The sequence below is a fragment of the Echinops telfairi genome, unplaced genomic scaffold (genome assembly GCF_000313985.2).
Source record: "Echinops telfairi isolate 266 unplaced genomic scaffold, ASM31398v2 ScPeMD7_3533;HRSCAF=4204_0, whole genome shotgun sequence".
Taxonomy (NCBI): domain Eukaryota; kingdom Metazoa; phylum Chordata; class Mammalia; order Afrosoricida; family Tenrecidae; genus Echinops; species Echinops telfairi.
This window is the reverse complement of record NW_022107431.1, coordinates 19,044,429-19,072,388: the sequence shown is the minus strand read 5'-3', so window position 1 is coordinate 19,072,388 and position 27,960 is coordinate 19,044,429. Positions and strand designations below refer to the sequence as shown.

At 40.2% G+C, this 27,960-nt stretch overlaps 1 protein-coding gene across 2 annotated transcripts in view; it reads left to right on the top strand.

Moving 5' to 3' along the window:
* Positions 1-27,960, top strand: part of TAB2 (TGF-beta activated kinase 1 (MAP3K7) binding protein 2) — a 73,162-nt gene that overhangs the window by 6,448 nt on the left and 38,754 nt on the right. Inside the window, exon 1 of one of the 2 annotated variants that reach the window (XM_004701957.2) lies at positions 7,125-7,267. The exons of the other annotated variant lie outside the window; for it this stretch is intronic. The gene's annotated coding sequence lies outside the window, so the exon portion shown is untranslated. Of the gene's footprint in view, positions 1-7,124; positions 7,268-27,960 lie in introns of those variants that run through there. 2 annotated transcript variants of the gene reach the window in all.

Here is a 27,960-nt window from a genome sequence, read left to right as displayed (position 1 = left end):
GAGGCCTTCTCCTCCCATAAAGACGTACAGTCTTGGAAACCCGTAGGGGCAATTCTACCCTGGCCTGTTGGTTTGTTAGGACTCAGAATCAACTTAATGGCAGGGAGTCTTTGTTGTTTGTAAACTTCAGAACTTTGGAACTGATGACATGCTATGTGCACCTGGACGATTCAGTGAGGAGAGTTAGAGGAAAATAGATGAGATTTGAAGAAGTGGAGCAAGGTAAACGCAAGAAAAGAATTAAGGTATAACTGAAGTTTCCAGGTGGAAGAAAGTGTTGCTATAGGAGACTTTGAGGAAATTAGGGTAAGAAGTTTAATTATAATCATAAAGACTTTTGAGAGGATTAAAAAAAAAACCCTCTCTTGCTTCACATGAAGAATCCTTATTTGTACGTATTCTCTTTAAGTAAACTTAAAAATTCCAATAGCTTGGAAGAATTGAAATGAAATTTTTCTTTTAAAAATAAGCTTAGTTTTCATCAATTAGTAAAAATCCCACAGACTGCAGTTTGCCTCGTCGAACACGTGTAGGTTGGATCTTCCAGTATGGAGGGAGTTGGGAGCGTTGGGGGGCTAACATGTTCACAGCTGTTCCTTCCATGGTGTGCATCCTCACCATGTGTCTTTTCAGGGGCTCACGTCGGCCTGTGGACTGGCCCGCAGCACCCAGCCCTGCGGGAAGCATTAGCATTGGCAGTGGTGTGAATTTGAACCCCCGCTCACTTTCATAATTTGGAATATAAATCATTAATACATAATTATATAGGACTGAGTAGGTTTAAATTTTATTGCCATGTTGTGATTTTTTCTTAATCGATTTTGATAAAGGGACTCAATGATGTTGTCATGTAAGTAAAATTCCTTGGAAATAGTGGCAAATTAACAAATATGAAGTAAGGCTAATTGCTGTATATAAATATGCATGTATTTTATGAGTCATAAGTAATATAGAGACAAATTTGTCTTTCTTAATTAAACTTTTACTCAACATTTATCCATTGACTTCTATGATTTAACATTTAGGTTTTTCTTTTGCTAAATAAGTGTTGGATGGGCTCCTTTCAGCATCAAATTCTATGATTCTGAGTGTGTGTACGTTTCATCAAATAGAATAAAAAATGTAAGCTGCAATTGAGAGGCAGAGCCCTGGTGATATAGTGGTTATACATAGGGCTGCTAACCACAGGGTCTGTAGTTCGAAACCACCAGCCTGCTCCTTGGAGAAAGATGGAGCTTTCTGCTCCTGTGAAGAGTTACAGCCTCAGAAACCCACAGGGGTCGTTCTGCCCTGACTTAGCGGGTCACTATGAGTCAGAATCAACTTGATGGCAGTGAGTAACGTTCTCAGATTTGGTTGTCCATGTGGATGAGATGCCAGAGAAATGTGACCGAGGATGAACTCCCTAAGTGTGTGCCTGCATTATTGGGCAGACATTACTAAGAAAAAACTTAGAAATGAGAGTTGTAGGATCCTTGGTGGCGTAGTGGTTACATCTTCGGCTGCTAATGGCAAGGTCAGCAGTTCAAACCCACCTGCCCCTCCAAGGGAGAAAGGTGTAGTTTTCTACTCTCATGAGAGGTTACTATCAAAAAAAAAGAAGTTACTGTCTTAGAAACCAACAGGGGCAGTTCTAACCCTCTCTTATGGGATTTTGACTATGAGTCAGAAATTACTTAATGGCAATGAGTTTGATTTTGATTGGAGGAACTAGAAAGATGCAGTATGACCAGAAAAGGAGTTTTGGAGAGGGATCTGCAGTGTCAGATTGCTTTATAGAAGAAGGAACCATGAGCCAGGGATTAGAAAGCCATGAATACATTTCCAAGCCCTCACCCTGCAGCTTATTTGAGTTTGAATAATCAATCAATGGCTCAATTATCTGAAACTTACAAAATAGTAATAACTACCCTGCCTTTAAATTTTTTTGTTGTTGCTTGTTTTGATTTTGTTAAGAGTCAAATGAGGGGGGGATGAGTTAGAAAATGCCTAGTAAAACTTAGACAATTTTATGAATGTACGGTACCACAGAGAAGTGGATGAGGACTTAGAGAGGTTTTTGGATTTAGTGATTAGTGTTATCAAAGGACGTGCCTTGAAAGAATGAAACAACTAGTGGAAGAGCCTAGCACCTTTGTTAGAGGGTTGGCAAAGTGTGAGTGGTAAGAGACATGGACAGCAGGAGGGATTCGCAGATCAGATTCATGATATGGCCATTGCGTTCTTGTGTTTCCTACTAGACTGGGAGTAGGTCAAGGGGATGGCCTATATAATTCACACTCTTTCCTCAGTGCCTAGGGGAAAGTAACCATTTGTAGTACATAATGAGCTTCATGAATGATCAAAGTAGATGTCAGAAGAGACTCTGAAACTTGCTGTTAATCATGGAGTAGCTAAAACAAATCGAAGAAAGATTGGAGCCCACAAGCTGAATAGAACATTTCAAAGGGCAGCTCGAGAAGACAAAGCCCAATAGTTTAACAAAATGTGCAAGGACCTGTAATGCCCCAAAGGGAATAACATGCTTAGCATATCTGCAACTGAGAGAACTCAAGAAAACAATTCATGCCTCAAATTGCAATTTTGAAAGATTCTATTGGCAAAATATTGAATGATAGAGGAAACATCAAGTGAAGATGGAAAGAATACACAGAGTCTTTGTGCCAGAAAGAACTAGTCGACGGTTCACCATTTCAGGGGGCAGCATATGAACAAGAACCAATGGTGCTGAAGGATGAAGTTCAAGCTGCACTGAATGCATTTGTCAAAAACAAGGCTCCGGGGATTGATGGAATACCTATTGAAATGTTTCCGCAAGCTGAAAAGCACTGAAAGCGCTTACTCATCTATGCCAGGGAATTTGAAAGACAGCTACCTGGCCAACTGTCTGGAAGAGCTCCATATTTGTTCCCATTCCTAAGGAAGGAGACTCAACAGCATGCTCAACCTGTAGAGCAATAATGTCATTGAGAGCGCACCCAAGTAAAGTTTTCCTTTCGATCAGCCAAAACAGTTACAGCAACACATTGATAGGGAACTGCCAGATGTTCCGGCTGGATTCAGAAGAGAACATGGAACAGGGGATATCAAAGCTGATGTCAGATGGATCTTGGCTGAAAGTAGAGAATACCAGAAAGATGTTTACTTGTGTTTCATTGAATGCAAAGGCATTCGACTATGTGGACCATAATAAATTGTGGGTAACCTTGAGAAGAAAGGCAATTCCGGAATGCTTCATTGTGCTCATTCAGAACTTGTATATGGACCCAGAGGCAGCTGTGCAAACAGAGCAAGGGAATACTGCATGGTTTAAAATCAGGAAAGATGTGTGCCAGGATTATATCCTCTCACTATACATGAAACTGAGCAAATCATCAAAGAAGCTGGATTATATGAAGACGAGTCTGTCCTCAGGATTAAAGAAAGGTTTATTAACAACTTGGCGGTATCCAGATGACCCCACTTTGCTTGTTGTTAGTGGGGAGACCTTGAAGGACTTGCTGATGAAGATCAAGGATTGTAGCCTTCAGTATGGATTAGAACTCAACGCCCAGAAGACCAGAACCCTCACAACTGGACCCATAAGTAGCATCATAATAAATGGAGAAAAGGTTGACGTTGTCAAGGATTTTGTCTTACTTGGGTCTACAATCAGTGCTCATGGAAGCAGCAAGTGGACATCAAAAGACATAATCCTCTGCACAAGACTACTTTTACAGTATTGAAAAGCAAGGATATTTCTTTGAGGACTAAGGTGCACCTGACCCAAGCCATGGTATTTTCTATTGTATCATATGCATGTGAATGGTGGACATTGATTTGTGGTGCTGGAAAAAGAATATTGAAAGTACCATGGACTACTAACAGGATAAACGGATGTGTGTTGGAAGATGTACAACCAGAATGTCCTTAGAGGCAAAAATGGCGTGACTTCATCTAACATACTTCGGAAATGTCAGGGGAGACATTTTCTGTCTCTGGAGAAGGACGTGTTTGGTAAAGTAGAGTGGTGGCGAAATAGGAAGGCGCTCCATGAGATGAATTGACACAGAGGTGGCTTCCATGGGCTCAGGCATAGAAACAATTGTGAGGGTGGCACATGACCGTGCGGTATTTTATTCTGTGGTGCACGGGGTTACTATGGATTGGAGCTGACTCAGTGGCACCTAGCAACAAGAACTTTGTGAGCAAATGCTTGCTGGGTAATTTTAAGACTTAATTGGAAAAGAAATACATTGGAGGAACATATTTTCACTTAGATATATATTTAAGGTGAGTAAGAAGACTTGGGCGTGTTTATAAGTTAGACTGAGAAGAAAGGAAGGTGGTTTCTCAAGGAAGCCAGAAAGGGGACTAGGAGGATAGGATCTAGAACTACAGAAGATGAGACTAATCTTCCTAGTGAGAGTCTGATCCCACCCCCCAACCAGGCCCACTCCACAAAAAGCACCAGACCCAGAAGCTTGTTTCGATGATTTAAAAAAAATTTTGAAGCACCAGGTAACTATTTCAGTCCATTGGAGGAAAATGACAAACTGCTGCTCAGTTTCTTTTACAAAGAGCCACTAACGTTTATTCCTGGAAAAAAATTCTTAGACAAAAGCAAATTATATATATGTTTCAGTATCTATAGATATATCTAACTAGGAAACCAACATTGGGTTACTAGAAATTACCAAATACTAGAATTCCTTTTTTCATTGTTTAGTGAAATACTAAATTTCTATTTAAGCATCATGCGTCCATAAAGGTCTGACCAAGTATTATCGTTAAATAATATTGTCTTGGGAATGTTGGCCAATGCAGTTAGACTAATAAAACACACACAAACCGAATAAACAAAATACAAGGTATTATTATTGAAAAGGAGGGGATCATTTCATAATAGATTTGTACATCATATTGTTAAACTTGGATAAAACCAAGAATCAACTGAAAAATTACTATGATTAATGAGCTTTCCATATGGTAGCTAGAAGATTCAAAACTGAATGGCTTACAGAAAGTGGTTTTGTTGCTATTCTTTACACTCAAAATGTCTACTAACCATATGGGTAGTGAAATAGGAGCTGTTTTTGTTTGCTTTCTGGGCACTACTCTGACTTGATTGAACCTTTTCATCTATAAATCCATTTCAATCTCCTTTGAATGAAACACTTTCCATGAAAAGTTTTAAAACTATTTTTGAAATGAAGTAGGGCAATGAATACCTTTGGAGTGACTATAAGGAAATATTTTTTCCTTGTTCTTTGTGCCTTGTGATACCTCTACTCCTCAGTTGGGTTAGGGAAGGTGGAATCTGATCCGTTTACCATATTTGGTAAATAATAATCTTGTGTGGAAACCATGAGAAATCAGTAGAAGGAAAATTATTGCTTCAAAGATATTTCTGACTTAAAGACCAAATTATATCTTGTATCGATTGCTCTTATATTTTGTAATAAAGCCCTGGCTTCTCAGTTTGTGACCTTTTAACAACAGCTATGTTAACAGCATTTTGTACTTGAGTTGAGGGAAGAGAATTCCGTGTCTTGCTCACCACTAATTTTCTTATACTTTAAATGTAAATTGATTATATTTTTCTCTCTTCCACTCTCATAATTGAGCACGCTCTTTACAAGCCTTTCGTGCTTGTAAAATCAAATGTTGGGGAAACTTTTGTCCAAATCAAAATGACAAGGTTTTTTTAAAGTTTTTAGAGAAATAAACCAATGTTGATAAATTTATTACATCTCTTGATAGGATGCAGTTGAATATTGCACCCAAAGCTCGTGACCTAACTGTTGGCTTTTCCTTATGTGAAAATCGGTTTCGGATTGTGGTGGCAATTGTACAATACTGCTTGATGTGATTGAACTATTGAATGATATATGTATTAACTCCCAATTAATAATAATTTTTTTAATGGAGGAAGTAAAAAAAAAAAAGAAGAAGAAGAAAATCAGTCTCAGCTTAAGTATCCCTGCATGTGTATAAAAGAGCAGTGGGTTTCATTTGTTAGTATTAAAGGAAATGCAGATACCTACTGTGTGCCATGGTGCTCGATGCTCTCTATGCACAAGCTAATTCAGGTAATGGTGGCTGAATAGTGAAATCCTGTTTCATAGCTGGGAAACGCCTATGGAGTGCCCATCTAGGATATGCTGACATTGGATTTGAACTTTGTCTCTCTCTCAGGGATCTCTCCTCTATCACAAATAGTGGAAATAAGATTTTCCCCTAAGAACACTTCTATTACTTTTTTTTGTTTTGTCTTATTCTAATTTCATGTTATCTACCCTCATTTGATAGTATGGATCATTCCTTCGGATTTTTTAAATTTGTTTGTTTGGTTTTGGGGGGTTTTTTTTGTAAGAAAAAAAAAGTTTTTCTTAGAACTTGTAAGAGTGCCAGCTTATACACAATAAGGACATGATGTTCAGGTCTAGGTCCTATTATTTTTTAAAGTTGTGTGTGTGTGTGTGTGTGTTTAATACCAACCTTTTTTTTTTTCTTTTTAATCGTTGACTCTATTTTGGTCATGGAAAAAATAATTTCCAGTGTGGTTAAGAACCACAACTTATGAGTGTTCTCTGCCTCCCTCTTTCAGAATTACCAAGTATTTTTTTTTAATTGGAACTTGAAATTCAGTTCACCATTTGATGGCTTTAAAGCATTTCTTCAGAGACCTCTCTCTGGGTACTGAGTGTAGGAATGAAGCGACACAGGAGAGGGTTGGAAATGACAGGGCAAGAGGGAAACCGGAGCAGGAGGGTACAAGTTTACTCAGGAAGGTAGAGTTTGATATTTTTCAGTAGTTATTTTATAGTTGTTGCTAGAGTTACTTTGTTTCCATATTGGATAGTTGAGACTAATAGCCATTAAAACTTCATAAAAGCTACTGTTTCAATCTCTAGCAGTGGAGTCTAGGGTACAGTTGGGTTGAGTCAGAGAATGACTGAGTAACTAATGGGAATGGAAACGTCTGATAATGGGAGAGCCCCTTACCCCACTTCCAGATCTTTGAGGCTAGCCTTGGGACTACTGCCCTGCTGTTAGATCTCATAATGCTATCTAGTCAAGTGGCTTGAATGTTCTGCCTACCTCTAGTTTACTCTAGTTTCTCTTCTGCTTTCAAGGCTCCAGTCCCAGTCCCTGGACCTGCCCTGGAAAAGAAGTATCCAGTAGAGATGAGCTCACAGCAGTTACTTAATTAAAAATTTGTAAGCTACAGAAATGGCAGTGGGCCAACCAAGAACAGCTACAATTTGAATTTTTCTATTTCCAGGTATGCTAAAGTCCATGGCATCAGTCAAGCTTAGTGTATGTACCTGCCTCCCTGTGAAATCCACAACCCCAACTTCATTCTCAAATCTCTGGTCATCTTGCTTAAAAGTATAACAACAGCCCTAACATCTAGGTAATATGCAGCTGGTGTTGACTTTAACATACTTTTTGCCTGAATATTTCTATTTTAACTTGTTTGCCAGAAGTAGCAAACTAATGTTTAAGGAAAATAAATTGAAATTGCTACTGAATTAAGACCTGCAAATGGTATTAAAAAATACTCTAGTCTTCATTGAAAAGTTAATAGAATGACAGAACTCTTTCTTCAAGAGCTGTAGAAAATTGGATGATGGAAGTTAGTTATCCTTCCCCAGGGTCCTTAACTGTTAGTAGACTACTGATACTGTCACATAACCACATAATTAATGTAGGATACAGTATTTTTACCTGAATTCAATCACATCCTAACATTCAAGTTCAGTATATAGCTAGTATTTGATCATTTGTTACTTACTATTCCCAACAAGCCAGACAAGAAAGTCTTACAGAGTTGGAATTGCCCTGGAATCATACCTATCTTTTCAATTTTAAAGTTCCATTTAGGTAAATTAGAAATTATCCAAGATTAAGGAGAGGGATTTTAAAATCTCATTTGTGAATTTAAAAGATGCTTCCATTATTTTAGTGTGTATACCTACTTCCTTCTATTCCCTTCTCCGGGGTTAATTTACATAATTTAGTACCAGCCTGCCTCCCTCACAGCAGGTCACTGATTTCTTCCCACATTGTTTAATGTTGAAAGGATTCTTTCTTGTTGTTAGGCTGGAAAGGGAAACTGGGAGTGCAGTTCCTATAGAATCATTACACACTTAGATGAAGTAAATGGAAATTAAAGATGAATTGCATATTTATTTCAAATCTTACAGTTTCCAGTAGCACTATTAGTAAAGGTAATATTTTCCTACATTATTTAGTGTAAACTAAATGCAAAACATTGTGCTCGCCACAGGAGAGATGCAGAAATGATGGAAACCTGGCTTTCAGTGACAGTGTGGGCAAATAATATGGAAGACAGGTGTCCACCTAGCTGAGCAAACACTGGACCTGAGAGTTCCGCAGAGGCAACTTGGTGGAGAAGATGTATTTCTTGAGTCTTCAAGCAAGGGTGGGGAGATGAGCGATCGAAGCAGGAGTGTTTCTGAGTTACAGGAATGGAAGTAGGTGATTGTTTTAAGAATTGTGAGCAGACCAGCGTGCCTTGAGAGTAGAATGCAGAGGGACAGGATGGGAGATGGACTACATGCTTCTGAATGTCAAGTGAAGGGGTTTAAGCTTAATTCAGTGGAAAATGGGAATGCACAGAAGATTCTTCCATTGGCACAGGGAAGTCAGTGAGTTGTCTGAAAAAGCCACCATGGCAGAGTGAGATTGAATTTAGAGTGGCAATAGGGCAGTAATAATACCTAATAAACACAACACTTATTGTTCTCTGTCAGGTATTGAGTGAAGCGTTTCTCATGCAGCCCTTGGTCTAGGAGTACTGTGCTAGACAGGTGAGATTGTCTGCTCCTGTAAAGGCTCACCGCCTCGGAAACCCTGTGTGGGGTCACCAGGCCTTCAAGCCACTGCTGTCAATTTGTCTTACTGTGGTGGGTGGATGCTGGAAGCTATGCCAGCAGTATTTCAGATAGCAGCAGACGAACCGGTTTCAGCAGAGCTTCCAGACTAAGAACAGACTACAAAGAAGGAATAGGCTATCCGCTTCTGAGGAATTAGCCACTGAAAACCTTAGGAAAAGCATTGCACTGAGCTAATATGCCAAGAAGCTGGTCTGTGAAGAAGAATGAGGCATTGATTGGAGGAAGGGTTAACAACAACCTTCAGTGTGCAAGTGGTAACTTTACTTGCTGAGCAAGGAGGGCTTGAAGCACTTGCTGGTGGATTGCAAGCCTTCAGTATGAATTACAACTCAGGGTCCTCACAGCCAACCAATCGTCAATGTCGTGATAGACGAGACAGAATTAAAGATGTCATTTTGCCTGGATTCGCAGCTCATTCTCATGGCACCAGATCTGCTGCTCAAGACTTCTTTGAAGTGTGAAGAGCAAGTCTGTCACTGTGAGGACTAAGGTGTGCCTGGCCCAAGCCGTGGCGTTTTCAGTTGTCTCATAGACACATGAAAGTTGGACAATAATTAAGGAAGACCAATGAAGAATTAATGGTTTAATTATGTAAAGAGCGTTGAAAGTACTATGGACTACCAGAAGAACTGGTGGGGGGGGCACTCTTCTCACAATTGTGAGAATGGCACGGGGCTGGGCAGTGTTTCATTCTGTTGTACATAGGGTCACAGTGGCTTGGCAGTGGGGTTTGGGTTTATAGGAATGCTGTGAGAAGCAATGGAAATAAGGTATGCTAAGCATTTAGCACAGGACCTAGCCCCTGGTAAGTGCCAAACCTGAGAAAATAGTATGTCCTGGTGTACCTTTGTATAGGATAACTTTCTATGAGGATATTGTGCTTAGCGGGACTCGGAAACCAAAGTTATTAATAATACACTTCTAGTCTCTTAAACAAGCCGCTTCATTGGCGGATGCGTACTGTTTACTCAGTATGATGGCTTATGGATTCACCATGAGTTATCCTTAGGGTAAGAAAGGTGAACTGGTTCCTATTTGTTTTTGATAGTGGGTTATATGCATACTCATGGGAAATTTAAAAGGTAACTAAAAATCACAACTTTTTAAGTATTCTAATGATTATTACTGCAGCTTTGAACTGTCTCTTAATTCCTGTTTCAAGTAGATAAGTTAGACTTTGAGTTATTTGAAAGTATCTGTAGTCGAGTAATTGTAATCTCCTATCCACATATCAGGATGCAAGTAATATTAATAAAGAAATATACAGGAATAATTTTATAAAGATAACCTAAATTCTGCCCAAATTACCTTTCAATGGTTTATGCTTTAATTATACAAGTAGTACTTGAAAGAATCTTATCCAAAAAATGAAAACGTAACAGAGATAGCTAACTCTTTTTTGACCACACTCCATTCATATGCACCTCTACTCTGCCCTCCCCCCCAAATAGTTGGCAGGTGTGAACGTGTTCAGAAATTTCCTTCTAAGCGCATCTGTTTAAATACGCTGTGCTGCGGCAGGGTTTGTTTTGTTGGGTTTTTACACCAGGGATAGCATGCTCTACATGGAGTTTGCAGCTTGTTTTGTTGGTTTTTTCCCAGTCTGTGATGTTTATTAGGTCTTTCCATTTGGGTAGCTGTTCTACTTTAAAGAAAAAACTCTAGTCATTCTCTTCACATTGCTCTATGAGAACTTACGTAGTCCTTTGGCACGGACATGGAGTGAGTTTTGTAGTGCACACTCAGAGAGGGACCCTCGGTGGATGCTCTGTGACCACGGGTGCTGGTCTCTAGATGGGGTGCTTGAATTACTCTGTGTAGCACTCTGCTGGTGTATTCGTAGTGTCAAAATACACCCAACCCACATCACAACTGATGGCAGTCATTGAGACTGGTTCAGAACATTGACTTACAGATGTGGCTGGAACTGTAAAATAGTTCTCAATATGTCAGTATGCTTCCTTCAGATAAAAGGTGGTAGACGGTTATCCTTCCAGCTTCATCTGAGGTGGGGCGTGGGAGTGGAGTAGAAGGTCATAGTTAAGTATCCTAAAGAAGTCTTAATTTAACTCGGAATCCTCCATTCTACTGGATTGTAATCTTTTTCTTAAGCAGAGACTGTGTTTTATTCATCACTACATATTTAAATGCCTGGTACATCGTGGGCAATCAATGTGGAATGCATCCTAGAAAGGAGGGTGCAAACCAAAAATGAGATTGCATCATGGAGACCCTGAGAAAGCCCCAGTTCAGCAGAATCTTCCTACATGTATCTCTCGGGACCTGCTCTGGAATCCGTACACTTAGCTGCTGCACTCGAAAGTTTCCACTTTTGCAACTTTATCATCTGTCACTTCCCTGTTGTACCGTGTCCATCATTCTTAAAACATCTTCGTGTCCTTCATGGCCTGGCTTTTCTCCACCGTGGAAGCACTTGTGCAGGACACACGGACTCTCCTTTTCCATCTTCAGTGGTGAGCTCAAGCCCCTCGGGCATCCCTGCGAAGTGTCACAGCCTATGCCCACGTCCTGCACATTAGGCGCGCCTTTCTCCTGGCTCCCGCAGTAGAGCCACGGCGAGTCGGTCTTCACTCCTGGTGACCCCGGATGTTTGAGCAGAACTGAACTTGCTGCATAAGGTTGTTGCGGCTGCTTTTTTCAGAGTCACCTCTCGCCCTTTCTTCAGTCACGTCTCAAGGTGGACTCAATGTCCAGCTTTTTTGTTTGGCCAGCAGGAATCCGGAGCTGCATAACCAAAAGCCAAGCTCGCTGCCTTCATGTCACTTCTGACATATGGAGATCCCATGTTCCAGAGTGGACATACTCTAGGATTTTCATGGGTGCAATTTTTATAGAAGTAAATTTCCAGGTCTTTTCCCTAACACCCTGGGTAGGCTTGAACTACCAACCTTTAGATCAGCAACTGAGTACAGCCCACGTGCCATGCTTCACAACCCCATGGCCTCATGAGTACAGGTCTAAATGGCACAGAATGCGTCTTGTTGAAACCATGAGTGCCCATCTCTGAGACGTGGTAGAATGTCATGGAACCGTTTTTGGCAATTGTTTCATTTACGTAATGTGCATGATGACTGGATTTCTCAGCCAGATTTTCTCTCTGTTCTAAATAGTAACCATGATTTGGGGGTTATGGTCCAGGTATTGTGTCTCATGTTTGTGTTACTAAGATCCTCTTCTAAGGAATACATCCAACTTTGAGAAAATTGACAAATTCCTTGAAAGATACAATTGAGCAAAGTTCATCTGAAAATAAATCCATAGCCTATACCAATGATTGAAATGAGAATTTTGGTTATGTGTCATTCCATACAGCCAATTGGCTTCAGAGGTTAATTCTCCAAATAGTGAACGGAGCAATAGTAGCGATTCCACGGAAAGCCCTCCCTTCTGAAACTGAACGTTTTCTTTAGCAATGATGTCTCTTTTTAAAAAGCAAGAAAAGGATGTTTGTATTTTAAGATAAAGAAAGAAAAAACTAGGAATTTTTTTTTTAAATCCTTTTTGTGCATCACAACAGGCAAAATCTTTATTGTTCAGATGGTTTCCTGGAGCTTAAGCTTGCTTTTTTTGTGCATTTCTTTCTCTCATTTGATAGGTTTTCTTTTTTCTGAGATTTAATTGCCTCTTCCTTGTCTGGCTTATTGTAAGTCAAACAGCTATGGGTAGAGTGTTTGAAAGAAGCAATTGTTTCTAAACTTGTATCACATCCTGATTCTTCTCGTAGCAATGTAACGGAATATAGAAGAAGTTAGAGAAAAATTAGCTGCTCAGTGCCCACACCACGCCAGCTGATAACCTAGCTAGTCATCATTCCCAAGCTCCCTCTTTAAATACATGTTTAGTTTTCTTACTGCTTTAAGATTAGAAACCTCATAACGCTCATTTATCTGGGCTTTCAGTAGTACAGCACTATGGGTAATTAATAGTAAATTAGACTCCTATTAGCAAACCACTCTTCTGTTGTAGCTAGTATGGAAATTGTAACAAGGCTAGTCTTACCTATTCTAGACTTCATAATTTATATCTGATCCCCAACATCAATCAGGAATAACACTGAGGGGCTGACACTGTTGCCTGGCAGAGGCTTGGACTAGCGAGGGAAATCGTCTGCTGGTTTTGCTGACTTGTGGCTGCAGGATGTGGGTGTAGGATCTCGCCTGCAGGCCCTTGCCCACCCTACTCCTCATCACTCTTCTCCCTTCCTGCCAATCTCCCTTCCTGCGCTTCAGCATTGACCAGCTACTGTGGGCTGCCATTTTTTACGCTGCCATTTTATTCTTTGAAGTCTTTGCCCAGGCAGTGAATACCCGCTTCTCTAGCCTACCCACTTAGTGGGCACATTCTTATCTTCTAAGATAGTTTAAGTGTCACTGTCTTCAATGAATCCTCGCCTTAAGTTTTCCCTTTCCCTTGGAATCAGCGGTTCTCTCCTTTCCCCTTTGCCGCAAACAGGCCTTCTGTGGCGCAATTCAGTTGTATTTATATGTCACCATGTTTGGCATCCCCTACTAAAATGTAAGCTTCTTGGGCATATTAACATTTCAGCATCTATAATAGTGTAGGGCAAGGAGTAGGCAATCAACATATGTTTATTGAGTAAACAAAACATAGTAACAGGAAAACATTCAGTAATATGGTAAAGCCAATGAAATGCATGCATATAATTTTTAAATGTCTGATTTGACTCTTTTACTAGCCATTAAGGGTTTTAAGAGTGCAATAATAAATAATATCCATTTACACTATCTATCGAAACTATTGAACAATATCATTAATGTCAGGCAAATAAAATTTTGCTAAAGATAATTCAAAAATGACTGCACTAGTACTGCCAGAAATTCGCCGGATTCACAAGAGAATGTAGAACGAAGGATTGGGATGTCAGAGGGATCTTGGCTGAAAGCAGAGGCTACCAGGAAGATAATAGCTTATGTTTTATTGACTGTGCACATCATAATAAATTGTGGGTAACAATTTGAAGAATGAATAACTTGAAAAACTTAATTGGACTCCTGCAGAACATGTGCATAGACCAGGAGGCAGTTGTTTAAACACAAGGGCCTGCTTGTTGTGTGTAAATGCAAAAAAAAAAAAAAAAATGTGTGTCAGGATTGTTTCCTTTCTCAGTACCTGTGCTGAGTAAATAATCAGAGCGGCTGGCTATGTGAAGAAAACATGTAGATGACACAACTTTGCTTGCTGGTCTTTAAGCAGTTACTGATGAGGACCAAAGACTACATTCTTCAGTATGGATTACGACCTCATAAGCAGCATCATGATAAGCCGACAACAGGTTGAAGGTGTCAAGGGTTTCACTGTTTGGATCCAAAGGCAGTGTCCATAGAAGCATCAGTCAAGAAATCACTAAGACCGCTTGACTCCAAGCTGTGGTGCTTTCAGTCACCCCACATGCGAGTGAAAACTAGACAGTGAATAAAGAAGACCCAAGAGGAATGGACATTTTTGAGTTGTTGTGCTGATGGAGAGTATTGAATATTCCTTGGACTAGCAAAAGAACGAATAAATCTCTGTTGGCAGAAGTACAGCCATTCGGAATGGTCCTTAGAAGCAAAGGTGGTGAGTTCATCTCACATACTTTGGACGTGTTATCAGGTGAGACAGATCCCTGGAAAAGACAGCATGCTTGGTCAAATAGAAGGCCCTCAAGATGATGGCCCAGTGGCCATAGCAGTGTGTTCAAACATAACAATGATGAGGATGGCACAGGACCAGGCAATTTGTCCTTCTCTTTTGCATAGAATTACTATGAATCAGAGCCGACTCAGCAGCCCTAAACAGCAATGCATGGCACACCCCAATGGCAACAAGCGCGCACGCATTACCCAGGTAGCCAGCCATCCACTGTGGAGGATAGTCAACTGAGGAACTTGACATTAGAGAGAAAGTGGGCAGAGCTATAAGAGGAACAAAAAAAACAGAGCCGAGTAAGAAATTGAACTGCCTGGGGAGTAGTTGGTGACCCTACTCATAACATTTTCTCAACTCCTATATCAAGATGCCATTTTAAATTAATGGATTATCCAAATTATCATTTTTATACTTCATTGAGTGTGTTGGTTTATTATAAATCTTTATAACTGATGTAGATGAAAACGTTCTTTGAAGCACTTTCGTCTTTTCCTTTCTCTTTTACCCATATATGGGAACTGGGTATACTACTTGGCTCCTGTTTTCTCTTAAAGATATTTATAGACAGAATGGATTAATCAAAATTCAGTAAAAAGAGTGCTGAAAGTAACTCCCGCCACCCCCTCCATGTTAACACCTTAATGTGTTAGAAAATAAGGATGACGGAGTACCGAAAATGGACTTTGGGGCTAGGGCTTGGCACCCCATCTGACTCAACCGGAAAACACTCCTGAAGGCTAACAAACAGTCCTTGAACCATCTGCAGACTATTCTTTTTTGTTGTTACTGTGTTGTGGGGTTGTTTTGTTTTGTTTTGTCATTGGCTTTTTGTTCGTGTTTTGTTTTCTTTTGTTGCTTTGTTTTGCTCCGTCTTGTTTTTGTGCATGTTATTATCTCCGCGGGTCTGTCTAAATAAGATAGGCTGGATGAACAATCTGGAAAGGAAGTGGTGTTAGCAAACCCAGGGACAAGGGAACAACAAGTGATCCAAATCGCTGGTGAGGTGGGTGTGGGAGGCCTGTTAAGGCATTATCAAGGGTAATGTAACCAAGAGGAATTACTGAAACCCAAATGAAGGCTGAGCATGATAGTGAGACTAGAGGAAAGAGCTAGGAGGCAAAGGGCATTTATAGAGGTCTGAATAAAGGCATGTACGTATGTAAACATATTTATATATGAGGATGGGGAAATAGATTTATGTGCATATATTTATAGGTTTAGTATTAAGGTAGCAGATGGACAGACATTGGGCCTCCACTCAAGTACTCACTCCCTCAATGCAAGAACACTTTGTTCTATTAAACTGGCATTCCATGATGCTCACCTTCCCGACACAATTGCTGAAGACAAACCAGGTGCATAAGCAAATGTGGTGAAGAAAGCTGATGGAGCCCAGCTATCAAAAGATACAGCATCTAAGGTCTTAAAAGACGTGAAGGTAAACAAGCAGCCATCTAGCTCAGAAGCAACAAAGCCCACATGGAAGAAGTGCACCAGCCTGTGTGATCATGAGGTGTAGAACGGATCAGGTATCAGGCATCAAAGAATAGAAAATCATATCATTGTGAATGTGGGGGAGTGCGGAGTGGGGACCCAAAGTCCATCTGTAGGCAATTGGACATCCCCTTACGGAAGGGTCGGGGGGAGGAGATGAACTAGGGTACAGTGTAGCAATGATGAAACATGCAGCTTTCCTCTAGTTCCTAAATGCTCCCCCCACCAACTATCATGATCCCAATTCTACCTTACAAATCTGGCTAGACCAGAGGATGTACACTGGAACAGATAGGAACTGGAAACACATGGAATCCAGGACGGGTGATCCCTTCAGGACCAGTGGTAAGAGTGGCAATACCGGGTGGGTGGAGTAGAGAGGGGGAACCAATTACAAGGATCTACATATAACCTCCTCCCTGGGGGGCGGGCAACAGAAAAGTGGGTGAAGGGAGACATCGGACAGTGTAAGCTATGACAAAATAATAAATTATCAAGGGTTCATGAGGCAGGGGGAGCAGGGAGGGAGTGGGGGAAATGAGCTGATGCCAGGGGCTTACGTGGAGAGCAAATGTTTTGAAAATAATGAGGGTAACAAATGTACAAATATGCTGTATGCAATTGAGGTATGTATGGATTGTGATAAGAGTTGTATGAGCCCCCAATAAAATGATTTTTTTTAAAAGAAAAGATAAATATTAGGGAAAAAAAAATAAGGATGAGGTAGGAATTGAAAATACAAGTCCTTCTTTTTACTGTTGTTTGTTGTTGTCCAGTTAGCTCTGACTCCCACAAGGTAGCCAGTTACATAATATGTTTTGATGAAGTCTAATCACTCTGTCTCAGATTTATTGCACTTTTCTTAATCTTCAGAAAATGGTAGCACTCATCACAAAACCGCAGTACATAAATTGCCAAGTGTGGCTGACTTGCACATTCCTTTTAAGAACTTAAAGTAGTAAGCCTTGAACCATAAGAAATGGTAAGCAGTCATGGGCTAGAGGCAATGCATTATGAGAAAATTAGGCCATTTTCTCTCTCTAAGAAGAGGTAAGCATGGATCTTTATGCTTACTGTTGTTCTTTAGAAAGCAAATTACTATAAACTTTCAAAGTTGGGAAATCCATTTTCTTATAGCATAATTTGTTGTTGCCATTAAGCTTTTAGCGTAACAGTGAATCTGAACATCATAAAAGTTAAGTTGCATTTGGATGACTGAGCTGGTATGCTTCTGGCATGTGTACAAATCACTTTATCATATTAAATGATTACATACTATAACTATTTTATACTAACGCTTATGAGATTATTATCTTTCATACTTGTTTTTACCTTAGGGATTAGCATTTGGATTTTACATTCTTAAATACAGTTATAATTTATGCACACTTATTTTAAAGAAAATAATATTAAAGTTTTTGTTTGTTTGTTTTCAAGTTTGCTTTACCTAAAGAGGACCGGTGGTGCAGTAGTGGTTACAAGTTGGGATGCTAGCCACAACGTTAGTAGTTCAAAACCACCAGCCGCTGCTCCACAGGAGATAGATGGAGCTTTCTAAGCCCATTAAGAATTACAGTCTGGGAAACCCACAGGGGCAGTTCTACCCTGTGCTTGCCGGGTCGTCATGAGTCAGCATTGACTCGATGGCAATGAGTTTGGTTGGTTTTTGCCTTGTAGAGTTACAGCATCATGATCTAAGACAAGTAATCATTTGCTGTAAAAAATATTTTTAAATTGTTTATGTTTAATGACCTATAAAGTGTTTAAAAAGTAATCAAATGTGAAATGCATCAAGGCATTATATAACTGGTGTATGGTGCGATTCTTGATACCTAATTTGTGAATGTAAAAGCTATTTAAAATAGTGAAGTAAATATCATGTTCTGATTTTGCTTTTTAGGTTTAACTTTGAAATTTTCACTAAGGCCAAAGGGTTTCAAAAGTTAAACTTTATTTATTTGTTAAAACAGTTTAACTTTAATTTTTTTTAAAATTATAACATCTACCTATTCTTATTGCATACCAAGTCTTTCTTTGACGATAATGTTATTTAAAAATAACTTACTGCAAATAGACTGAGGGTAACAACCCAGACAGGCGAAACACAAATTATGATTAGTGTTAGAGCATTAGTGTTAACAATAGTTGAAATCACAGTGGTTTTGAAGTCCAGTCAGTTCAGTGAAAGTTTGGCATACGTGGTCCATAGACTCGCCACACTCATCAGCATTATGATGACACCCAGTGGGCTTACGGAGAGAAACCCAGTCATGTGCAGCACTCCAACATTTCATCACTGAGTACTCAAAAACAATAGGAGCCTTCAGAAAAAGGATGCTTAAGAATAAATGCAATAAGTACTGCATTCCTTTGAAAAAGACCTGAGGTTGGTTTGTACAGGTGAACATAGGGTTACAGCCTTTGAGTGAAGTGATATCTAAAATCTGAAGTGAAACAGAAGCAAGCTAAGAATGGATATTGGCTGGTGGCCGACAGACAAGATATGTGTTGAGGTGTGTGCTTGTTCTGTTTTGTGTATTCATGAGCAGCTTGTTTCCGCTGGGTCTGAGTTTCATCGTTCACCTAGTATCTCTCACAGGTGAAGTCAGCAAAATTCACTTCTTGCTCAAATCCTTTCCTAATATGTCAGTTGCATTGTAACTGATTTGCATTTTCAAAACAAGTGTCTGAGCAAAGCAGTTAGAGCAGAGGGTCGCTAAGAGGGTCAGGGAAGCACTTTAGTTAAGGGCCTTGTTCGTTGCCCGGGGGTTGTTGCTGACTCTCATGGCCTTACGTAAAGCAGGAGGAAGCTGCTCACTGCCCACGCCTGCTCCACCTTCACAGTTGTTGCTGTGCTTGAGTCCCATGTTGCGGCTGCTGGGTCAGTCCCATCTCACTGAGGAGTTTCTGCATTTTCTGTCCCTCCATGTTATCCCTAAGAGGCCCGATACCACTTGATCTACCCTAACCAAACCGACTGCCGCCAAGTGGATTCCAACTCCTAGGATCCCACATAAGGCTTTCTGAGGTGGCAAACCTTTAGAGGAACAGACAGCCTCATCCTTCCTTTGAAGAGTGGCACGTGGGTTTGAACTGCTGACCTTTTGGTTAGCAATCCAGTGGCTAACACGCAGTGCCACCAGGGCTCTTTTACTTCATATAGGTGTCTTTAAGGGATAGATGCAGTGTGATCTTTAGTTAGAAATTCATTACAACAAAGATTTTGTGATATTTCATTGTACGCTTTGTAAGTATGCAGGATACAACAGATAAGTCTCCACTTTGAAGCTACCATTAGTTATGTGAGGAATTTTGTTTGTGATCAGGGATTAGTTTTAAGAGCTAAAATAGGATAGATGGGTGGGAGAGGAAGTCCAACAGATAAAACGGCCTTTACTGCCCTCTTAAATTAAATATTTTTACAAGATAATTTCCTAGGATCTTATCCAATTCTTAAGATCTTAAAGTTTACAGAAAGAAGTATCTCATCTCTGGTAATTTATAGAGAAACCAGAATTGAGCTGTGGGTTGGCATAGAACAGGAGGCTTCAAAGAGTTCATGGAAAAATTGACTTAAAAGGTTAATGGAATTTTCCCATGAACTTTTTTGAAAGCCCCCTCATATACTAGAATTTTAAAAAGACCATCTGCTTCCCTTGTTTGTAAACTGAGGAAGAATTCCGATGCGCTGGGAAAGTGAATTTTAGTTTCATACTTCAACCTGTTTCTCTGTGATAGCATGAAATCTATTTGTCTTTGTTAATAACTAATGGGGCTCAGTGAAGCTGAAAGTCAACTGTAAGAGGGGGCAAAGATTAGACAATGTGCTGACTCATAGTGATCCTACAGGACAAGATAGAACTGTCCCTGTGGGTTTCCGAGACTGTCACTCTGTTTGGGAGGAGAAGGCCCTAGCTTTCTCCCGGGAGCAGCTGGTGGTTTCTAAATGCCAACCTTGCAGTTAGCTGCCAAACTTGTAACCATTACACCACCACGGTTCCTGCTTCATTCTATAACCTCATTTAAACACCTCTCCTTCAGAAAGGACCCTTGGTGACATGGTAGGTCAATGCTGGTTTGAACTCACTAGTCACTCCACAGGAGAAAGATGTGCCAGTCAGCTTCAGCAAAGATTTTACAACCTTTGAAACCCTGTGGGACACACCCATAGTGTCACTGAATCAAAATGGACTCAATGACAATGGATTTGGTTTGACTTCTGAACCTACCACCCACACTCTCTCTCTCTCAGCCCAAGGAGATCCCTTTAAACATCAGGTGAGTAATCTGCTCCACTAATCTGGCACTTACCTACACAACCAGTATTGCTTGGTTTTTAGGGTAGCTCTGTCAGAGCTAACCAGTTGCCCCAATTGTCACAGACATGCAAAGGGGTCAGTTCACTCTTTTTGTGTTCGGGAGCCTGGCTAGCAGGCATCCCTATTTGCCAAGGTTTTGTTCCATTGTAGAAATTCAAGAACTGCCGTAGCAAAACTCGGGAATTAACTGTGGAGTGTGAGTTGTGTAAATCTTAAGTTATGTATTAGGGGGGGTGGGCGGGGGCCAATTATTAGTTTTACTGTAGAAGTTGGGTCTCTGGGAGTTATCTCCGCCCCACCACTTGCTTTGTGTGGCGCCTCCTGGACAGTAAACCGAGTTTTATCCCAGACTGGCCTAGCCAAAAGCAAATTGTATTTTATAATCTTCCTCATCAGTGGATCCACATGTGTCAGTTGTACAAATGTTTGTGCCAACCTCCTAAATATGTAGTTGAAGAAACCTAGTCCCATTCTTCTCAAGGCTATCTATCGTTTTTATGGTCCATGCAGTTGAATGTCTGTATAGTCAATGAAACGCAAGTAAACATCTCTGGTATTTTCTGATTTCAGCCAAGATACATGTGACGTCAACAATGATGTCACTCCTGACATGACTTCTTCTAAATCTTGTCTAATTTTCCTGGCAGCTCCCTATTGATGTGCTGCTGCAATGGTTGAATCATTTTTAGCAAGGTTTTACTCGCATGGTTGATAATTTCCACATTCTGTGGGGTCACGTTTCTTTGGAATGGGTACAAATATGGATCTTTTCCAGTCAGTCAGTTAGGTAGCTGTCTTCCAAATGTCTTGGCATGGGTAAACGAATGCTTCCAGTGCTTCATCAGCTTGTTGAAACATTTCAGTTGGTATTCCATTAATTCCTGGAGCCTTGTTTTTTGCCAGTGCCTCCAGAGCAGCTTGGTCTTTTTCCTTCGGTACCACATGATCATATGCTATGTCTAGATATGGCTGAATGTCAACCAGTTCCTTTTGATACAGTGATTCGGCGTATTCCTTCCATTTTCTTTTTGAATATTTTGCCTGTGGAATCTTTTGATACTGCAACTGGAGGCGTGCATTTTCTCTTCAGTTCTTTCAGCTTGAGATAGGCTGAGCATGCTCTGCTCTTTTGGCCTTCTAACTCTTTCCCCCTCCCGCTTCCCCCCACCAACAGTTTTATTGGCACATAATTTACATATCATACAAGTCATTCATTCAATCATATCAAAGAGTTGTACAATCATTGCCACATCAATTGTAGAGCATCCCCTCCCCATAGTTAAATCACCTTTAAAGTGAGTTATACAATCACAGTCCGTTCTAGTGCTCACTCCCCCCTCTCGCCTTCATTTTTACTCCTGAAATACCCTTTCCCTCCCTGTCACTCGCCCCCACCCATGTCTTCCCTAGATCCCCTTGTATCAGATATCATCGTTGTGCACCCACTCCTGTGCTTCACAGCCGGGAGGCCGCACAGTGAACAATAAAACAAAATCACACTAAGGTGTAGTATAAAGATACAAATAATGCGTAAGAAGGAAAAGATCCTTCTTTTCAACATTCCAAAAAGCCAGGGAAGAAATTCCTGTCATGGAACAAGTAAGAGATACTTGCACCCAGGGCAAATCTATCAAGTTCAGTCCTGCATAATCAAGATGACAGTGGTCTCTACCTGATAGTAAGGCTGTTGGATACTCTTGCCTGTGGCCAAAGCGAATATGCCAGTGGCTCAATTGTCCAGCTCAGTGGTTCTCAACCTGTGGGTCATGACCCCTTTGGGAGTGAGACCCTTTCACAGGGGTAGCCTAAGACCATCAGAAAACACATATTTCCGGTGGTCTTAGGAGCCGAGACACCACCGCTCCTTTAACCATCTCTAGGCGGGTTCGCCCACATGCAGATACGCCCTCATACGAGTACCCGGTGTGAAGACTGTTATCCATGCTACACCATGTTTCAAGACAAAATTTCATTTATTTGTAATTATAAATAAATATTTCACATATATAACTACATATTGTTTTTGTGATTAATCACGCTGCTTTAATTCTGTTCAATTTGTCACGATGAAATTACATCCTGCATACCAGATATTTACATTACAATTCATAACAGTAGCAAAATTACAGTTATGAATAGTTACAGTAGCAACAAAAATAATTTCATGCTTGGGGGGGGGGTCACCACACTTGAGGAACTGTATTAAAGGGTCTCAGCATTAGGAAGGTTGCGAACCACTGGTCTAGTTACTCACAGATGGATTTGGGGCTCCCACCATCCCCCATAGCCCTCCACAAATTGGGTGTTCATAATTTTAGTCCTGATGTTTTCTCCTCATCGTTTTCCAATTTTGTAATTGTCATCTTTGGATCACAGAAGCTGGTGTGCTGCTTTTGTGTGGACGTGGTTGACTCCTCAATTAGATGACTGCCTCTTTGAATACAATCCTTTAAAACCCCAGACATTATTCCAATTGATAGCCTGACACCATCTGCTTTCTTCACCACACTTTGCTGTTAGCACCCTTATCTTCAGTGATCATTTCATGAAGGTGAGTGTCTAGCAGGGCCATGATGTAAGAACTGATCACTCTTAAGTTAGAGCTAGGATTTAGTGTGAGCCCAAAACCCATTCCTAGATCTATGCCTTTTTCTTTCCTTTTTCTAATTTGCTATAACTTGGGAGTTATACAGATATCATATTATTCCATGGTTTAATATGTCAAACATAATTGTACAATTGCTTCCAAAATCAGTTTCTATGACCTTCCAACTCTTTTAAGTCTGCACACTGCATTATTAATACTTTGACTTCTGAGACTGCTGTTTGAGATTTTTCTATTCAACTCTTTTACTTTCTCATTTCTCCCCTTCTCTTTAGCTAATCTACATTCAAGAGCAAGTTTCAGAGTCTTGCTTCTGACGTCTACTATGATCTGTCCTGAATACCCATTTGCTTTCTTCCTTGAGGATGTTCTTGCTGTCCTCTACATCTTCTCAGGTCTTGTCATAGTGTTCAGTGAGTCAAGTCTGCCATGAGATCATCTCAGAATTCAAATAGGGCACTCTCAGCGTCGTATTTTGAGTCTGGGCTTGTTTTCATTTTCTTTAGCTTCAACCTGAACTTGCTTATGAGCTATAGTTGGCTCCCCATCTCATTTTGACTGCTAATAATGAGCTTTTCCATCATCTCTTCCCACAGATGTAGTCAATTTGATTCCTGTGTATTCTGTCTGAGGAGGTCCATGTGTGTAGTCACTGTTTTTATGTTGTTTGTTTTAAAACGGTATTTGCAACAAAGAAGTAGTTGATGTTACAAAATTCTGTCAAGCAATTTCCACCTTCATTTCTATCACAAAGGCCATATTTTCCAGCTACTGTCTTTTCCTCTTTGTTTCCAATTTTTGTTTTCCAGAGGCCAAAAATTTGTAATGCATCTTGATTGCATGTTTGATTCATTGCATACTGAAAAAGTTGTAAGAATTCTTCCATTTCTTTAACGCTTGCCTTAGTGATTGGCACATACATTTGAATGATAGTTGTGTGAACTGGACTTCCTTGTATGCATGTAGATATTGTCCTGTCACAGATGATTTTGTACTTTAAAGATGTGTGTGTGTGTGTGTGTGTGTGTGTGTTTAATGGAATGCCATTCCTCTTGAATTTGCCAGTCCCAGCATAGTAACCCAGTGATTGTCTCATTTAAAACGTCCAATACCACTCTATTTCAGCTCACTAATGCCTAGGATACTGATCTTTATTCATTCCACATCATTTTTTACAATTTTCTGTTTTCCTGAAGTCATGCTTAAGGACAGTCCATGTTCCTAGTTATTAGTGGATGTTTGCAGCTGTTTCTTCTCAATTTGAGTCATGCCTCATCAGCAAAGGAAGGTCCCGAAAGCTGTACTCCACCCCCATCAGGATGGCCGATTCAATTTGAGCAGGCAGCTCTTCCCGACTCCCATGTTGAGTGCCTTCCAACCTCCGGGGCTCATCTTCTGGCACTATATCGAACAATACTTTGCTGATAGCCTAAATTTTTCAGTGGCCAATCCTGTTCCATCATTTGGCATATAAATGATAATTTCCTGCTACTGCTGATAAAGGTTCCTTGGCTAATCCCTCAAAAGTGGACAGTCTATTCCTTCTGTGTAGTAGTATTAGTCTGGAAGTTCTACTGAAACTTGGTCATCTTTGGGTGACCCTCTGAGTTTTTCAAATGCTGGTGACATAACTCCCAGCATCACAACAACATATAAGGTACCACAGTACAAGAAACTGGCAGACAAGTGGTAGCCATTGAGTGTATTATCAACCTCACTGAACCTGGAACAGGACTCACTAGGGATGGCCTGTGTGCATGTAGAATCCTAGCAAACTGGAGTGGGGAAAGAAAGGCATCCTACAAGTATAGACAGAGCCAGACTTAAAGTGAAAATGAAATGGAACATTTAGCACATGCCATGTTTTCCCTGCAACACTGACAGTGTTTCAAAGAAAGGACATATGCTGAGGAAATAATCTGAATATGGAAATGTTCTGTATACAGTAAATTTAATGTCACATTTTAGAGAGAGGTTGGACCTGATCTTTTTATAAGAATGGCTAAACTATGGAATATATATGTACTTGATAGGATTTTTGGTAGTCATTTTAAAGAACTCTGATTTTTTACCTTTACATATAAAAGTATGTATACACGTATGTATTTTAGGACTTCCGTTTGCTCTCTATTTGTTTTCTCTACCGTGTTCTTCACTGAATATTGATTTGTTACTGTTGTTAACTGCCTTCCAGTGAGTTCAGACTCATGGCCGCCCTATGTGTGCGTAGCCCAGATACTCGGTAGGATTTTCAAGGCTGTCATCTGTCAAAAGCACATCTCCAGGCTTGTCTGCTAGGTGACTCTGGGTGGGTTAAACCGCCAACCTTTCAGCTGGTAGTTAAGCACTTACCCAGGACTCCCAATGATACTCAACAGTGTAGTCTCAACTCTTGTTCTCCAGATGAGAGCAGGTATATCTGTATTCTGAGCCATGTTCCCACGGCAGTTTCTTTAATCTTAAAACAGAGAAATATGTAAGGGAGCAATCAACAGGATTTCATTCTGCATTGTGCACATATCCAAAATTTAAATGAAGTGCTTAACATTTTTGGAAGTTTGACCAGATCATAAAATTTAATCTTGATTATAGAGTAACATTGGACCATATTAACACTATTAAGCACCACCCCAACCCCCTCAAAGATTCTAATTGTAATTTTGAATCCTGGATAGAAAGCACATCATTGCCCCTTTCATTGAATATTTCTCTTTAATACAGAATGTGGTATCAATTGACTATATATAGTAGATTACTTTTTTATTGAAAATATTTGTAATTTTTTAATAGTTCCACAAGGGCATATCTGATGAAAAGGAAGTCTCCCTTAGCTGCCTTTCCAGAGGCAGCCAGTGTGGTCAGTGCGTGTGTGTCCTTCTGGAGACAGCGTACGTCCCTTCACCGCCAGGTGCTGCTGCTGAATCGGCTCCAACTCGAGGCCTCAGGTGACACTAGAGTAGTGGCGCTCCCTAGGATTTCTAATGGCTGATCTTCTACAAGTAGACCGTTACCAGGCCTTTCTTCCAAGTGCCTTTGCCCCGCCCAACTAAATCCTTTCAGTCAGTAGCTAGACACATTAAACCTTTTTTACATTTGTGTTTTTGTATCCAGACCTTACTAGAAACACAAATGAGAGGCATTACAACACTGGTTTGTTTGTTTGTTTGTGTTAACTGAATGGTATCCGAATCAAGTGGCAGTGAGTTTGGTTGCTTTTTGGTACTATATGATCACCTAATCCTTTTTAATGGCTGGGTAGTGCTCTTGTTATATGTATAAGCACAATTTACATGTTCACTGATAAATTGGGCACTTGGTGGTTTGTAATGACAGCTCTGTTGCGCATCCGCCTACTTTTCTGAGTGTGAATGACTACACCTACCAAAGTAGACACTCCCACTCCAAGGCTGGGTGTGGTTTCACTCTCGATCGATGTTGCCAAGTGGACGAGCCGGAGAGATTGCACTGTCAGCGCCCCGAGTGCTGTTCTTTACATTCGCCGGATGATGTAGTAACAGACCTTCTGATGTTAAGGAGCCTTGGTTTTTAATGACACACATTCCCCCCACCCCCAAGAAGGACGTCTTTTGGTTTAATTGCCACAAATTTTATTTTCTGATGACTGAAAATGATAAAACCCTTCCTTTGTGTATGCCCAATTTTTCCAAGCTTTAAAATCTGCATAGCATTCACAGGTGACTAGATTAGTTTGCAAAGGAGCCTGCCCAGAACAAGGCTTTAGAGTTGTTTCTGGGTTTTTTCTATTTAGATAATGAGTATTGAACTTTCTCATGTGTCTATTTTAAACTTATATTGAATTATTTTCTCAAGATAAATCCCTATGCTTTTAGAGAAGTGGTTCTCAACCTTCCTAATGCCATGACCCTTTAATACAGTTCCTCATGTTGTGGTGACCCCCCAACCATAAAATGATTTTTGTTGCTACTTCATAACTGTAATTTTGCTATTGTTAAGAATCGGGCGACCCTGGTGAAAAGGTTGTTCGACCCCAAAGGGGTTTCGACCCCCTTGAGAACCACTGATCTAGAGGAAGGGAAATCTGATCTTCTCACACGTGACAATATTCCCATGGGTTTCCGCGCTCACAGTGCTTGGGCTTGAAAGGGCTCGTGCCCATGTAGGTTCGGGAAACATTAATCTGCAACGCAACCCAAGATGCCCAGGAAGGACCCTCTTGAACTTCAAGTACAATGTTCCTGAAATGTTGCACCACCAAAAGCTTGTATGTACTTGTAATATTTGATAACAGTCCTTGAAATGCACTTGAGAAGTGAGATATGACAAGATAAGTGAGATGTTGAGTTTTTAAGTAAATGTCTTCAAGATTAGAATTATTAAATGTTTTTACACCTCTTCATTGACTCCTAATGTTTTCTGGCACACTAGAGAATTCCAAATGCTCTTGCCCCCACCTTGTCATGTAGAAATATAGAAGACTACTGTTTGTTCAATAAGCATTTATTTTTAAACTGCATGAACCCTTGTTAAAAATTGGCCGAGTTCCCCAGTGACGCAAATATTGGGTAGTCCTAAAAACTATGATGCAATTTCGTGTTTGTGTTAATAAGTCTGAGCTGTGAAACCGTTAAGGCAGACTACAGAAATTAGATCTGGCTGGAGGGTAAGTGTGCACCCACCACCACCACAAAACAAAGCAAAACAAAAAACCCACCCTTTTCAAACTTCACCTCTGAGGCCATGAGTAACCTTTAAAAGAAAACCTTGACATCAAATGTTAAATAGACTATTCACTATTGTCCTATGGGGCTTAGTTAGTTTTTGTTTTGAAGGGGAAACAGTCGAAGTGAATGAATTCAATATTAAAAGAAACCATCTTGTATAACTGAATTGTTAACAGGCTTTTTTGTTTCTATAAAGGTGTTTCTTAACAGTAACCAAAATATACCTGTCATTTCAAAAGACCATATACATTTTTTCTTTTAAT